The sequence below is a fragment of the Antechinus flavipes genome, chromosome 1, assembly GCF_016432865.1.
Source record: "Antechinus flavipes isolate AdamAnt ecotype Samford, QLD, Australia chromosome 1, AdamAnt_v2, whole genome shotgun sequence".
NCBI lineage: Eukaryota > Metazoa > Chordata > Mammalia > Dasyuromorphia > Dasyuridae > Antechinus > Antechinus flavipes.
This window is the reverse complement of record NC_067398.1, coordinates 445,116,884-445,133,820: the sequence shown is the minus strand read 5'-3', so window position 1 is coordinate 445,133,820 and position 16,937 is coordinate 445,116,884.

Sequence of the window (16,937 nt, the reverse complement as noted above, 5' to 3'; positions counted from 1 at the left end):
CAGCAGAGAAGATAAAAACACCGGGGCTGAAGAATACAACCCCAAACAGCTGGAGTCTCTCGGGACCTGGCCGCCCCTCCCTTCCCCCCCCCCCCACAGTGAATCAGCATGCTCTGGGATCTCAGAGCACAGGCGCAGCACAGTCCTGCTAGTGCCTCACTGCTGCCCCCTGCAGTCTGTAGAGGAAGCTCGATAACATACCCAACCCCTCCCCCAAAGAAAGACTCCAGTTTTTTCTGTTTTTCTTTAGTAGTTTGTCTCTGATTAATAGACAGAATGAGCAAGAAGCTGAAGAGGACTTTAACCCTTGACAGCTTCTACACAGATAGAGAGCAGACTCTAAATCCTGAGGAGACTAAAAACAGGCAGTCCCCAGGTGAATCCCCAAAGGAGGAGATCATCTGCTCCTCAGCACAGATGAACCTCATAGAAGTGATTAAAAAGGCTCTCACAAGGGAGCTAGAAGAAAAATGGGGAAAGCAGAGTGAGGCTTGGCAAAAGGAGAGGGAAGCTTGGAAAAGGAGAGGGAGGCTTGGCAAAAGAGCCTGGAGAAAGTTAAAGAGAGAGTGGATAAAGAAGTAAAATCCTTGAAAAATAGGATTGGTGAACTGGAAAACAAAATTGGCAAAATGGAAAAAAATTCCACAGAACAAAAGAACTCAATTGGACAATTAGAAAAAGATTTTAAAAAAGTGAGTGAAGAGAACACTTCACTGAAAATCAGACTTGAACAAGTGGAATTGAATGACTCGAGGAGACAAGAAGAATCAGTCAAGCAAATCCAAAAAAATCAAACAATGGAGAAAAATGTGAAATACCTTCTGGGGAAGACAACAGACCTGGAAAACAGATCCAGGAGAGACAATCTGAGAATCATTGGACTCCCAGAAAAACATGATGAAAAAAAGAGCCTGGACACTATTTTCCAGGAAATTATCAAAGAGAACTGCCCAGAAGTCATAGGAACAGAGGAAAAAATAAACATTGAAAGGATTCATCGATCACCCACTGAAAGGGATCCTAAAATCAAAACACCAAGGAATATAGTGGCCAAATGCCAGAACCCTCAGATGAAGGAAAAAATATTGCAAGCGGCTAGAAAAACCCAATTCAAGTATCAAGGAGCCACAATAAGGATCACCCAGGATCTGGCAGCATCCACATTAAAAGATCGAAGGGCCTGGAATATGATATTCCGAAAGGCTAAGGAACTTGGTATGCAACCAAAAATAACTTACCCAGCGAGAATGAGCATCTTTTTCCAGGGAAGAAGATGGACATTCAATGAAGTAAGCGAATTTCATCTATTTCTGATGAAAAAACCAGAACTTAACAAAAAGTTTGATCTACAAATATAGAACTCAAGAGAAATCTAAAAAGGTAAAGATTAATCTTGGGAACTATATTTTGACTATATAGATGTATAAAGAATACATGTATACCTTGTTCTAGAAATTGATGTGGAAAGGACATTGTATCAGAAAAAGGGTAAAGTGGGGGTAGTACATCTCATGAAGAGGCATAGGAAACCTATTATATCTGAGAGAAAGAATGGAGGGGGATGAATATAGTGGGTATCTTACTGCCTACAGAATTGGCTTTAAGTGAAAAATCTTAAGACATATTCAATCTATGGTAAAACTTCTCCCACCTCATTGAAAAGTGAGAAGGGAAAAGTGAAAAGGGAAGGGAATACGGGAACTGGGAGGGAAAGGGGTAAGATAGGGGGAGGAACTCTAAGGCGGGGGGAGGGATACTAAAAAGGGAGGGCTGTGAGAAGCAAGTGGTGCTCACAAGCTTAATACTGGGAAGGGGGGGAAAGGGGAAAGAAGGGAGAAAAGCATAAACCGGGGTTAACAAGATGGCAAGTAATACAGAATTGGTCATTCTAACCATAAATGTGAACGGGGTAAACTCCCCCATAAAGAGGAAGCGGTTAGCAGAATGGATTAAAAGCCAGAATCCTACAATATGTTGTTTACAGGAAACACACCTGAAGCGGGGAGATACATGCAGGTTAAAGGTAAAAGGTTGGAGCAAAATCTACTATGCTTCAGGTGAAGTCAAAAAAGCAGGGGTAGCCATCCTGATCTCAGATCAAGCTAAAGCAAAAATTGATCTAATTAAAAGAGATAAGGAAGGACACTATATCTTGCTAAAGGGTAGCATGGATAACGAAGCACTATCTATATTAAACATATATGCACCAAGTGGGGTAGCATCTAAATTCTTAAAAGAGAAACTAAGAGAGCTGCAAGAAGAAATAGACAGTAAAACTATAATAGTGGGAGATCTCAGCCTTGCACTCTCAGAATTAGATAAATCAAACCACAAAATAAATAAGAAAGAAGTCAAAGAGGTAAATATAATACTAGAAAAGTTAGATATGATAGATCTCTGGAGAAAATGTAATGGAGACAGAAAGGAATACACTTTCTTTTCAGCAGTTCATGGAACCTATACAAAAATTGACCATATATTAGGACATAAAAACCTCAAACTCAAATGCAGTAAGGCAGAAATAGTAAATGCATCCTTTTCAGACCACGATGCAGTGAAAATTACATTCAACAAAAAACTAGGGGGAAGTAGACCAAAAAATAATTGGAAACTAAATAATCTCATACTAAAGAATGATTGGGTGAAACAGCAAATCATAGACATAATTAATAACTTCACCTAAGAAAACGAAAATAATGAGACATCATATCAAAATGTATGGGATGCAGCCAAAGCGGTAATAAGGGGAAATTTCATATCTCTAGAGGCCTATTTGTATAAAATAGAGAAAGAGAAGATCAATGAATTGGGTTTGCAATTAAAAATGCTAGAAAAGGAACAAATTAAAAACCCCCAGTCAAACGCTAAACTTGAAATTCTAAAAATAAAAGGTGAGATCAATAAAATTGAAAGTAAAAAAACTATTGAATTGATTAATAAAACTAAGAGTTGGTTCTATGAAAAAACCAACAAAATAGACAAACCCTTAGTAAATCTGATTAAAAAAAGGAAAGAGGAAAATCAAATTGTTAGTCTTAAAAATGAAAAGGGAGAACTCGCCACTAACGAAGAGGAAATTAGAGCAATAATTAGGAGTTACTTTGCCCAACTTTATGCCATTAAATTCGACAACTTAAATGAAATAGAAAAATACCTCCAAAAATATAGCTTGCCCAAACTAACAGAGGAAGAAGTAAATATCCTAAACAGTCCCATCTCAGAAAAAGAAATAGAACAAACTATCAATCAACTCCCTAAGAAAAAATCCCCAGGACCAGATGGATTTACATGTGAATTCTACCAAACATTTAAAGAACAATTAATTCCAATGTTATATAAACTATTTGAAAAAATAGGGATTGAAGGAGTCCTACCAAACTCCTTTTATGACACAGACATGGTACTGATACCTAAACCAGGTAGGCTGAAAACAGAGAAAGAAAATTATAGACCAATCTCCCTAATGAATATTGATGCTAAAATTTTAAATAAAATATTAGCAAAAAGATTACAGAAAATCATCACCAGGATAATACACTATGACCAAGTAGGATTTATACCAGGAATGCAGGGCTGGTTCAATATTAGGAAAACTATTAGCATAATTGACTATATCAATAACCAAACAAACAAAAACCATATGATCATCTCAATAGATGCAGAAAAAGCATTTGATAAAATCCAACATCCATTCCTAATAAAAACACTTGAGAGCATAGGAATAAATGGACTTTTCCTTAAAATAGTCAGGAGCATATATTTAAAACCATCAGTAAGCATCATATGCAATGGGGAAAAACTGGAACCTTTCCCAGTAAGCTCTGTAGTGAAGCAAGGTTGCCCACTATCACCATTATTTAATATCGTATTAGAAACACTAGCCTCAGCAATAAGAGTCGAGAAAGAAATTAAAGGAATTAGAGTAGGCAATGAGGAAATCAAACTATCATTCTTTGCAGATGATATGATGGTATACCTAGAGAACCCCAGAGATTCTACTAAAAAGCTATTGGAAATAATTCATAATTTTAGCAAAGTAGCTGGCTACAAAATAAATCCCCATAAATCCTCAGCATTTTTATACATCACCAACAAAACCCAACAGCAAGAGATACAAAGAGAAATTCCATTCAGAATAACTGTTGATACCATAAAATATTTGGGAATCTATCTACCAAAGGAAAGTCAGGAATTATATGAGCAAAATTATAAAAAAGTCTCCACACAAATAAAGTCAGACTTAAATAATTGGAAAAATATTAAGTGCTCTTGGATCGGCCGAGCGAACATAATAAAGATGACAATACTCCCTAAACTAATCTATTTATTTAGTGCTATACCAATCAGACTTCCAAGAAAATATTTTATTGATCTAGAAAAAATAACAACAAAATTCATATGGAACAATAAAAAGTCGAGAATCTCAAGGGAATTAATGAAAAAAAAATCAAATGAAGGTGGCCTAGCTGTACCTGATCTAAAATTATATTATAAAGCAGCAGTCACCAAAACCATTTGGTATTGGCTAAGAAATAGATTAGTGGATCAGTGGAAAAGGCTAGGTTCACAAGACAGAATAGTCAATTATAGCAATCTAGTGTTTGACAAACCCAAAGCCCCTAACTTCTGGGAAAAGAATTCATTATTTGATAAAAACTGCTGGGATAATTGGAAATTAGTATGGCAGAAATTAGGCATGGACCCACACTTAACACCATATACCAAGATAAGATCAAAATGGGTCTATGACCTAGGCATAAAGAACGAGATTATAAATAAATTAGAGGAACATAGAATAGTTTATCTCTCAGACTTGTGGAGGAGAAAGAAATTTGTGACCAAAGATGAACTAGAGACCATTACTGATCACAAAATAGAAAATTTCGATTACATCAAATTAAAAAGCCTTTGTACAAATAAAACTAATGCAAACAAGATTAGAAGGGAAGCAACAAACTGGGAAAACATTTTCACAGTTAAAGGTTCTGATAAAGGCCTCATTTCCAAAACATATAGAGAACTGACTCAAATTTATAAGAAATTAAGCCATTCTCCAATTGACAAATGGTCAAAGGATATGAACAGACAATTTTCAGAGGATGAAATTGAAACTATTACCACTCATATGAAAGAGTGCTCCAAATCATTATTGATCAGAGAAATGCAAATTAAGACAACTATGAGATACCACTACACACCTGTCAGATTGGCTAAGATGACAGGAAAAAAATAATGATGAATGTTGGAGGGGATGCGGGAAAACTGGGACACTATTGCATTGTTGGTGGAGTTGTGAACGAATCCAACCATTCTGGAGAGCAATCTGGAATTATGCCCAAAAAATTATCAAATTGTGCATACCCTTTGATCCAGCAGTGTTTCTATTGGGCTTATATCCCAAAGAAATACTAAAGAAGGGAAAGGGACCTGTATGTGCCAAAATGTTTGTAGCAGCCCTGTTTGTAGTGGCTAGAAACTGGAAAATGAATGGATGCCCATCAATTGGAGAATGGCTGGGTAAATTATGGTATATGAATGTTATGGAATATTATTGTTCTGTAAGAAATGACCAGCAGGATGAATACAGAGAGGACTGGTGAGACTTACATGAACTGATGCTAAGTGAAATGAGCAGAACCAGGAGATCATTATACACTTCGACAACGATATTGTATGAGGACATATTTTGATGGAAGGGGATTTCTTTGACAAAGAGACCTGAGTTTCAATTGATAAATGACGGACAAAAGCAGCTACACCCAAAGAAAGAACACTGGGAAACGAATGTGAACTATGCATTTTTGTTTTTCTTCCCGGATTATTTATACCTTCTGAATCCAATTCTCCCTATGCAACAAGAGAACTGTTCGGTTCTGCAAACATATATTGTATCTAGGATATACTGCAACATATCCAACATGTAAAGGACTGCTTGCCATCTAGGGGAGGGGGTGGAGGGAGGGAGGGAAAAAAATTGGAACAGAAACGAGTGTCAATATAAAGTAATTATTAAATAAAAATTTAAAAAAATAAAATAAAATATGAAAAAAAATAAAAAAAATAAATTTGCTGATGACAAAATAAAAAAAATAAATAAATAAATTTTATTGCATCAATTTGTATTAGGGAGAGTGGTCTATAATTTTCTTTCTCTGTTTTGCCTGTTCCTGATTTATGTACAGTATAATATTTGTGTCATAGAAGGGATTTGACAGAACTCTTTCTTTGCCTACTTTTACAAATAATTTATTTAGTATTGGAATTAATTATTTTTTAGATGTTTGATAGAATTCACTTGTAAATCTGTCTGCTCCTGGACACTTTTTCTTAGAGAGTTCATTAATGGCTGGTTAATTTTTTTTTTCTCTAAAATGAGGGTATGGTGAGGTGATTCAGGCCAGTTCTGATGAGATGTGATTCACTTCCAATGTGATGAAGAGAGTCATCTGAACTCAGAGGACTGCAACAATTGAGTGTGGATCAAACATAGTATTTTCATGTTTTTGGTTGTAGTTTCTTGAATTTTATTTTCTTTCTTATTTTTTCCCACTTTATCTGATTTTTCTTGTGCAACATGATAATTGTGGAAGTATGTATAAAAGAATTATAATATTTGACTTATATTGGATTTCTTGTCATCAGAGAGGCAAGTGGGAGGGTAAAAAGGGGAGAAAAATTTGAAACACAAGATTATGCAAAGGTAAATGTTGAAAATTAATCAATGTTTTGAAAATAAAAAGCTTTAATAAAAAGAGAGGGAAAAGTAAAAATAAAGTTTTCTGTGCAAATAAACAAAATGAGGCTAAGTATTTTATTGTCTTCTGTTAATATGGATAATTTGTATTTCTGTAAATATTCCTCCATTTTAGTTATGTTTTCAGATTTGTTGGCACATGCATGCAAAAATAGCTTTTAATTATTGCTTTATTTTTAAAAAAAAACTTCAATGGAGACAGGTTCACACTTTAATTTTTGATAATGATAATTCATTTTTTGCTTTCCTTTTTCTATGATATGAAGTGATTATTTTTTTCTATGACAATTTTTTGCCTTTCTTTTTCAATCAAATTAACCAAAGATTTATCTATTTTATTGAATTTTTCATAAAACTCTTAGTTTTAGTAATTCGTTCAATAGTTTCCTTATTTTTTATTGTATTAATCTCATTTGATTTGCAGAATTTCTAATTTGGTATTTAATTAGGATTTCTAATTGGTTCTTTTTATAGCTTTTTAGTTGAATGTACAAAAAAATGACAATCAAAAGGGTTTAATGCCTCTTTTCTCTATTTTATTCTTATAAGTATTTAGGGTTGTAAAATTTCTCCTAAGAATTGCTTTACCTGTGTCCCATAACTTTGGTTATTTTGTCTCATTATTGTCATTATCTTGGATGAAATAATTGATTGTTTCTATGACTTGCTGTTTCATTCTCTCATTCTTTAGGATTAGATTATGTAATTTCCCATTTTGAAAAAATTCTGTCTCTTTCTGGTCCTTTATTGAATGCAATTTTTGTTCCATGCATGTTTGTTCCATCCTTGTGAAAAGTATGCATTTATTATTGCTGCCTTTCTGCATTTGATTAAAAGCTTTTTTTGCCTCAATACGTGGTCATGTACTGCTGAGGAGAAAAAGGCATATTTTTTTCTTTCGCCTTTTAGTTTTCTCCAAAGATCCATCATATCTAAGTTTTCCAAGATTTTGTTAACTTTCCTAACTTTTTTTTCTTGTTTATTTTATCATTAGATTTATCTCATTCTGAGAGGGGTAAATCCCCTCTTTACTATAGTTTTGCTGTGTATGTCTTCCTGTAACTGATCTAACCTCTTTAAGAATTTTGATATACTACTTGGTGCATATATTTTTAGTATTGATATTGTTTCATTGTCTGTGGTACATTTTAACAAGATGTAGCTTCCTTTCTTATCCCTTTTATTTAGATCTATTTTTAAATTTTGATTTGTCTAAGAAAAGAATTGCTATACCTGCTTTTCTTTGCTTTAGCTGAAGAATAATATATTCTCCAGCCTTTTACCCTTTTTCTGTGTGTACTTCTCTGTTTTAAATGTGTTTCTTGTAAACTACATAGTGTAGGATTCTGGTTTTTAACCCATTTAGCTAACCATTTCTGTTTTATGGGAGTTTTCATCTCATTCACATTCACAGTTATGATTATCAGCTGTATATTTTCTTCCATCATATTTTCTCTCCTGTGTATACTTTTTCTTTCTTTTCATTGTATCCCTCTTTAGTTGTGTTTTATTACTCACTCTCTCAACTTGTCCTCCCTTCTATCATCTTTTCTCCCTTTTCTTACCCCTTTCTCCCAGTGTTTCTGCCCTTCCTTTTATCTAGCCCCTTCCCTTTTCTTTTCCCTTTCTCCTCCTACTTCCCTTTAGGGAAGGGTATATTTCTTTATCCAACTGAGTGAATATGCCATTCCCTCTTTGAGACAAAACTAATGAGATTAAGCTTCAAACACCAATATTCTGTCTCCCTCCTTTCCCTCTACTGTAATAGGTCTTTTGGGTCTCTTCATGTAATCTAATTTGCCCCATATTATCTCCCCATTCTTCTTCCATTACAATCCTTTTTTCCACCTCTTAATGACTTTTTCTTTAATATCATCATATCAGAGTCATTTTATACCCACATCCTCTGTCTATGTATGCCCCCTCTAACTGCCCTAATAAAACATACAATTCTCAAGAGTTACAAGTATCATTTTTCCTTGTAGGGATGTAAGCAGTTTAAGCTTTAAAAAAATGTTTTTCTCCCTTTCCTTTCTATCTTTCTATACTTCTCTTGAGTTCTCTATTTAACAATGAAATTTTCTGTTTAGTTATGGTCTTTTCAATTGAAATAATAGAAATTCCCCTATTTCAATGAAGATCCTTTTTCATCCCTGGAAAATGATGCTTAGTCTCACAGTTGATTCTTGGTCGTAATCCAAGGTCCTTTGTCTTCTGAAATATGGTATTCTAATCCCTTTGATCCTTTATTGAAGAAGTTGAAAATTGAGGATAATCTTGACTGTGGCTTCTCAATATTTGGATTTTTGTTTTGTTTTGTTTTTTCTGGCAAACTTCAACATATTTTTCCTTGAGATTGTATTTCTAGAATTTTGTTGCAATGTTCCCTGGGGTTTTACTTTCCAGAAGTGATCAATGGATTCTTTCAATGTTAGTTCTGGTATATCAGGACAGTTTTCCTTGATGATCATTTGAACAATGGTATCCAGGATCTTTTTTTGGTTGTAGCTTTCAGATAGTGCAATAACTTTTCATTTTCCAGGTAAGCTGTTTTTCTAATGAAGTATTTTACAATTTTCTTCCATCTCTTCATTGTTTTATAATTAGGTTGATTTTCTAATGTCTCATGTCTAATTAGCTTTCATTTACTCGGTTCTAGTTTTTAATGTATGATTTTCTTCAGTTAGCTTTTGTATCTCCTTTTTTATTTGATTAATTGTACATTTAAATGTCTTTAGGGATTGTTTTTGCATTTGGCCAATGTATTTTTTAATGAATTGTTTTCCTTTTCTAAGCTTTTGAGTCTCTCATTTCTTTCCCCCAATTTTCTTCCATCTCCCTTGTTTGATTTTTGAAGTCCTTTATGTGATCTTCCAAGAAGACTCTTTGGACTTCAGACCAATTCATATTGCATGTGAGCATTTTTTCTTCTAAATTGGTGTTTTGGTCTTTCCTGTTATTATAATAGCTTTCTATACTTAAGGTTATTTTATGTTTTTTACTCATTTTCTTTCTTTCTTTCCCTCCCTATCTTTTGACTTTTAAATTAGAGCTCTACTCCTGGGGTACAGAGCGCATTATTCCAAACTTCTTGTGTAGATTTGAGAACCTTGCTTTGACTACAAGAGCCCCTTGTATTTGGCATCTTGATCAAAGTGCTGGGGTAGTCTCTCCTAGGCTTGTTGTCAGGTTTCCTGGGCTGACAACTTGCCTTTTTCACTGTGACTGGAAACTGTCCCACCTGTCTGCTAAGCTACCATTTTACAAAGCAATGACCGAAGGTCACGGAGGTTAATTCACTATGATTATGATGCTCCCACTGGCTTTCCCAGATACTATCTGACCTGGGCTGCACACCCCATTGAAACTGACATTTCTTGAAGTCCTTCCAACCTAACTTGAGCTAGAAAACTGTTTTATTCTTTCTTTTCATAGACGCTTGTAATGGGCTGAAACTGAGCAGATGCATTGAGGTCCAAGCACTTAAGGCTAATTACCAATTGGACAGTAGTCTATTAGCATATGCTTGGAAAATGGCCCTCCCCACCATTTGGTGCTGGCTCCATCTATTGGACTATGGAGAGATTTGGGGAAGGGAAAAGAGGGTGGAGTGAGAAAATGAGAGTGACTCCTGCCCGAATTCCTATTGCCATCTCTCTCATTTCGGATCACCATTCCTTTGGGCAAAGAATAAAAATCAAGGACTTTTGTTGATCCTGACTCCAGCTGATTCTAAAGTATCCAGGGTGTTAATAAGGTCATCACAGACTCTGTCATCCCAGACTCTATTCAGAGGCTTGATTTCATGTGTTTTTTGAGAAAAGTGAGAGTTTGATCAGCTTCCTGACTTCACTTTACCATCTTGCTTTACCCTCAGAACATATATATATATATATATATATATATATAATAGAAATCACTGATATATAGTGGCATGAAAACATCACCTAAATAGAACTATGGATGGATATTTTAAATTAAAAATAGGAATAGGCAAATGTTTTAAGATTCGTTGTATTTTAAGAAAGTGTAATTATGGAAAAAATTCCAAGAACCAGATAGAGAAAGAACGCACACAAACATTTGGCTAAAGGGCATTGTGAGGTAAAATAGACATTATTTTGTCATTAGAGAATATTAAAGACCACCTGGCCAGAAAAGGAAATAAATAGAACTTTTCTTATGGTTAATATGATACTGTAAATAGTAACAGACATAAAATAGTACTTACAAAGAATTTTTCAATTTTGATTCTGTGCTGAATACTTTCTATGATGGTGAAAAATACATTTAGCTAGTAACTCTGCTTGCATTTTATATATCAATAGTATTTATAATTAGAAAGCTGCTAATCAAATATATCTCTGCTGTTCTATCTTTCAAAGAATTTTTAAAATCTTTTATTCATGAAGGATGGTGTTGGAGGAATATATTTGAAGAATGGATGTTGGCAATACTTAATCAAATACTTAAAAAAAATTAAATATACATGGCAGCTAATTGGTATATTGGATAAAACATCAGCCCTGAAGTCAGGAGGACCTGAGTTCAAATATGTCCTCAGACACTTAACACTTCCTAGCTCTGTGACCCTGGGTAAGAAACTTAACCCCAATTGCCTCAACCAAAAAAAAAGTTAAATATACTAAGATAATGTTGGAATGAGTTAATGATTAAGACATAAAAGGTAATACTATAAGCAAATTAGGAGAGTTAGGGATAGTCTATCTTTCAGATATGTGGAGAAGAGAGGAATTTATGGCCAAGGAAGAAGAAAATATTATAAAATGCAAAATGTATACTTTTGACTACATTAATTTTTTTGTGTGTGTGCACATGCATATCCACACCCACACCCATACCCACTAGAAGAAAACCAGAAAGCTGGGAAATTTTTTTTAAAGTGATAAAAGGTTCATTTCTAAAATATATAGAGAACTGATTCAAATAAAAAAAAATACAAATCATTGTATTGTTAAATGGGCAAAAGATATAAATAGTCAACTTTTAGATGAAAAAATGAAAGCCCTTTCTTACTATATGAAAAATTGCTCTAAAGCACTCTTGATTAGAGAAATATAAATTAGACAACATTGAGATACCACTTCACATTTTCCAGATTGGCTAAGATGACAGGAAAAAAAAAAGATGATGATAAATGCATTGTTAGTGGAGTTGTGAGCTGATCCAAGCATTCTGGAGAGCAATTTGGAACTAAGCCTGAAGGGTTATAATACTGTGCATAGCATTTAATCAAATAGACTTATTACTAGGTCATATCCCAAAAAGAGGGAAAAGCACACACGTGTAAAAATATATATGGCAGACTTTTTTTTGTATGTGGCAGGGAACTGGTAATTGATTGGATGCCCATCAGTTGGGGAATGGATGAATAAATAATGATATATCAATGTAATGGAATATTATTGTTTTGTAAAAAATTATGAGCAGGCTGATTTTAGGAAAGACTTACTTGAACTGACACTAAGGGAAGTGAGCAGAACAGGAGAACACTGTATACAATAAACAACAAATTTATTTGATGATCAGTTGTGATGGACTTGGCTCCTCTCAACAACATAGTAATTCAAAACAATTCCAATAGTTTTGGGATGGAAGTGCCATTCACATTCGGAAAAAGAACTGTGGACATTGAATATAATCAAAGCACAGTATTTTCAGTTTTTTTTTTTTTTTTCCATCTCATGGTTTTTTTTTTTTTTTTTTTTTTTTTTTTTTTTTTTGTTGTTGTTGTTGTTGTTGTTTTGCCTTTAGTCTTTTTTCTTGCACAGCTTGACAAATGTGGAAATAGGTTTTTAAAAATTGTACATAGTTAGCCTATATCAGATTTCTTTGTTATCTTGGAAAGGGAAAGGGGGGAAGTAAAGGAGAATGGGAGAAAAATTTGAAGCACAAAGTCTCACAAGAATGAATGTTGAAAACTATTTTTGCATATGTGTGGAAAAATAAAATATTGTTGAAATCTTTTTTTAAGCAAAATATAAACAGAAGAATTTTTATTCACTAAACAGTTTTGTGATAGTAAAGATATGATTTCCTTTAGAATGTTTATTTCAAAAATTTGTCAGTCCCCTTCCATATTTTTATTTAGCATTCTCTATTTATGTGTGTAAACTATTTCCATAAATATTTGCACATAGGAAAAATGGGTATAAATGTGAGCAATTATTGCTTATATTTTTAATTAGTATTAAATATGCCGTTTCCCACTCCTCCAAAAATTCAACATTTTTGTCTCCTTCAGATAACTTTAAAATTCATCTACCAGTACTCTAAAAGTTGTAATAGTCTATCCTGGACCACCATTCTGCATATTTGGTCTCATCCAACTGACTTCCATGTCTATTTCTTTAGTCTTTTTGGTTGACCCATCCACTCCTCACTGAAGACCAAATGCTTTCTAATTATAGCTAATTAGCATAGTTATGATTAATTTATGTTTGAAACATAAACTTTATAAAGCCATACAACTGCTTTGGGTAAACCTCAATTAATGAAGAAATTTGATTGATATCTCATGATATTAACACTATGAAAAATAAGCAGCATGGAAAATACATTAAATTTCGAGTACAAAAATCTAAGATTTGGAGCAGAGAAATTGCTACTGAATTACTAATATTGAATAATTGAATAAATTGAATAATGAATAACTTTCAGTTGAACTCTTTAGGTCTTACTTTCCTCAACCAGAAAGGTCACAATGACTATATTTTGAAGAGGATCAAAATTGGACATCCATTTTTTTTTTTACTCTATTTTTTTCATTCATCTTCAGTCCTGAAAATTTTAACTCAAGAACTCAGTTACTTGACAGCTCTATTTTTACAAATCATTGCATAAAAATGATTGTTATATCAAGATATTGCTTAGCTTTTAAAATTATGAGGAACATGTACTGAGAGCCCAATAAGTCACAAAGTCCATTAGTTCCAATATATCTCTGATATATATTACTAGTATGATTATGGCTGAGTCAATCTTTCTGTACCTTGGTCAAGTCTCTAAACTTAAACAGGAATAGTTTCCACACTGGCAATTCCTCACCAAAAAAGCAATCTCAAGTCTGGATCTCACAATTGTGGTATTACCCAGGATAAGAAAAAAAAATGAACTTGGGCCACTAAATCATAATGTGCTGTGCCTATATTCCATAATTACCAAGGAAGCTATGTTGTGTGGACAAAAGACAAAATCATGTTCTATTGGTCTACCCATTTATGGGAACATGAATTTCGAATTGTACAACTACATAGGGATATAACAAAATCCCAATGTTGTATTTGAGCACCACTCAATTATAAAAGTTCAGCTTCCTTTTCTAGAAAACAGAAACTCAGTTTATCTCTTCAGGTTAAGAAGACAAAGCAGCAAATTGTAATGTCTGGGCTAGCTCTTTGGAGGGCCTCAGGATCAGTCAGAGTCAGGATCAGTCAAGATCCTTGGTGTTTAGGAGGAGAAGTGCTCATTGAGTAGGTACTTAGCCTTAAGTACTCTGCTGTTCTGGATTCAAGTACATTTTTTTCAGAGTTCCAGCCCTCAGCATCTCCCACTTTCTTTTGTTTTAGAACACAGGTGGTCACGCCATCCCTGACTTCTCAGGAAGAGAGATAAAAAACACTAAAGGGAAGGGGGGAGTCAAACTAGATATTGTTAGCAGGTTTCCTTTGGCCTGGGTAATTGAAACAGATATACATAAATCCATCAGCATGAGCGGTATTACACAAGCACATAGTAATACAACACAGGCTAGTAGTGATGTAACAAACAATATGAATCAACATGAGGAATTATATATGTCCATAAGTCCTAGAAGAAGGGTATATAAATAACATTCACACATACACCTCCTTCAGCAGCCAAGAGATAGTCCAATACTAATCTATTGTCATTACTTCACCTGTCAGGGAATCCATTGATTCCTACAAATTTTGAAGTCCTGCATTAGTCTAATTAACAATTTTTGATGTCCATAAGTCAATTGCCATAACTGCCATGATCTTTCAGGGCTGGGGACAGTCAGCAATGGAGCCACCCAATGTTTCTTGGGTCTTCTTCTTCATTTCAAGGGTCTGCTCTGTCTCTCTTCAATGGACAAGGCTAATATGGCTCATTGGCACCTATCTGATTCCTTCTCCATCTGTAGAACCCTCTCCATCCAGCAGTTAACTTATCTGGTCCCTTCCATTCACCACTTTCTGGATCTCTCCATGTCACCTGGTGATTATCTAAAGATAGTGGAGCAGCTCGCACTGGACACTGCCCTTCTGGTGAATTATAAAACCTGTCTGCCAGAGCCAGTGCATCATTATCAAAAATCAAAAAATTAATGGTATAAAGAGCTAAATAAATTTAGAAGTTCGCCAGGGTTACTTGTGGCAGAGTTCCAGCATTCTACAGAAAGTGACTACCATTGAGACCCCAAATGTCTTTTTTTAAATCCTATCTTATATTCCACTTAAATACAAAATGAATGTTCAGCAGCATAATATCCTCCTGTGGGAGGAAACAACTCTGTGAAAAAATATTGAATTTAAAGAGCAGAAATCTGAGATCTGCTGCTGAGAATTTACTACTGAATAACTATGTATAGCAAAGTTATTTGAACTCTTTAGGCTTAATTTCCCCATCCAAAAAACGATTTAAAAAAATAAACAAGATAAGCTTTGAGATAACTTTAAGTTCTTAGACTATGTCCCTGTGTACTATCTTAACACTCATATGTAATTGAGAAACAGAAGTGCTTGGCCCAAGATAAGTTAGGTACTAGTGGCCATTCTCAGTTTCTGGAAATTGATAGTTAATTTGTAATGAATAGTGAACAATACTACATAATGGATAATGCCTTTTACCTTTGACAAGTTACTTTTCCCCCTTCTAGCTCTTATTTTCTTCAACTTCAGAAAGAAGGAACTGAACTAGAATTCCATTTATATACTTTGTTAAAATATACTTTGATAAAACTCTGGACCTTTTGAAGGATTGCTACAATATCAGAATCAAGTTATAGCATATATGGGGACTGGTAAAAGAAAATGATCACAAAGAAACAAAAATATTATTAGATTTGATATTCACAATCCTATCTATGGAACTAAAATATATAATTTTATGAAAGAAAAACTATGGAGGATCTTATTTTAAATGATACTTTCAAGGTCAAATGAAGCATCATGATAAAGTGTATTGGATATTGTCTGTCCTAATAAAAAGTGGATTTTAACATAGTATCAGAAGGAAGAGTAAATTGATAACTGATAACCTTCTTATGTAATAGACAACCTTGTGATGATATATTTCAATTTATGGGGTGAAACTTGAGAAATGATGATCAGATAGCAACAAAATTTAAGCCTTGGGCATTTCTTTCAATCCCAGAGCTAAGACAAACTGACTCAATTTACAAACATCTATCAGAGTTGAAAACACCTAAACATTAATGACTCATTACCTTATAAATTATTAGCAGTATTTGGGTCAATTTAAGACTAGTATTAATAACTACAGTTTGAAGGACAAGGATGACATAAATGAGCAGCAGAAGGGAAGATTCTAAGAGCTTAATGGCAGTTCTGGAGAGATGCCAATAAAGGAATTATAGAGATCCTATCAATAGACTAAAAGAATTATGCCAATGAGTCTTATGTGGCTGTGTAAAAACCAGAGCACAGTTAAACATGTGGTTTCTTGTGGGAAAATGTCATTTGTTCTGATTTGGGGGTGTGCTTTTTTGTTTTTAATAAGCAAGGGAATATATGTGGTAATTATTTTTATGTATGCCTAATGAATCAGCTTGTGTATGCTGATGGTTATACATCATTTCCTAGGCTGAGTCTAAACCTCAATGGCAATTTTCATCCATATTCACATGCAGAAAATACTGCCAAAAGAGGCAGAAGAGTAAAGATATGGAAAGATGTAGTGGAAAGAGAAGCTTAGTTTAATATCATCTTTGCCACATGGAGGCTATATGACCTTGGGGAAGTCACTTCAGTGCTATGTCTTTTTACTCTAAGGGAAATTAGAGATAATAATAGTTAATCTACCTTCCTTCCAGGGTTCATATGTTTATCAAGCAAGTGAACTGTGTAATCAACTAGCATTACATAGCTACAAGCTATTATTATAGCTTAGAGGGGCATACTTGTCAATTTGAAGACTT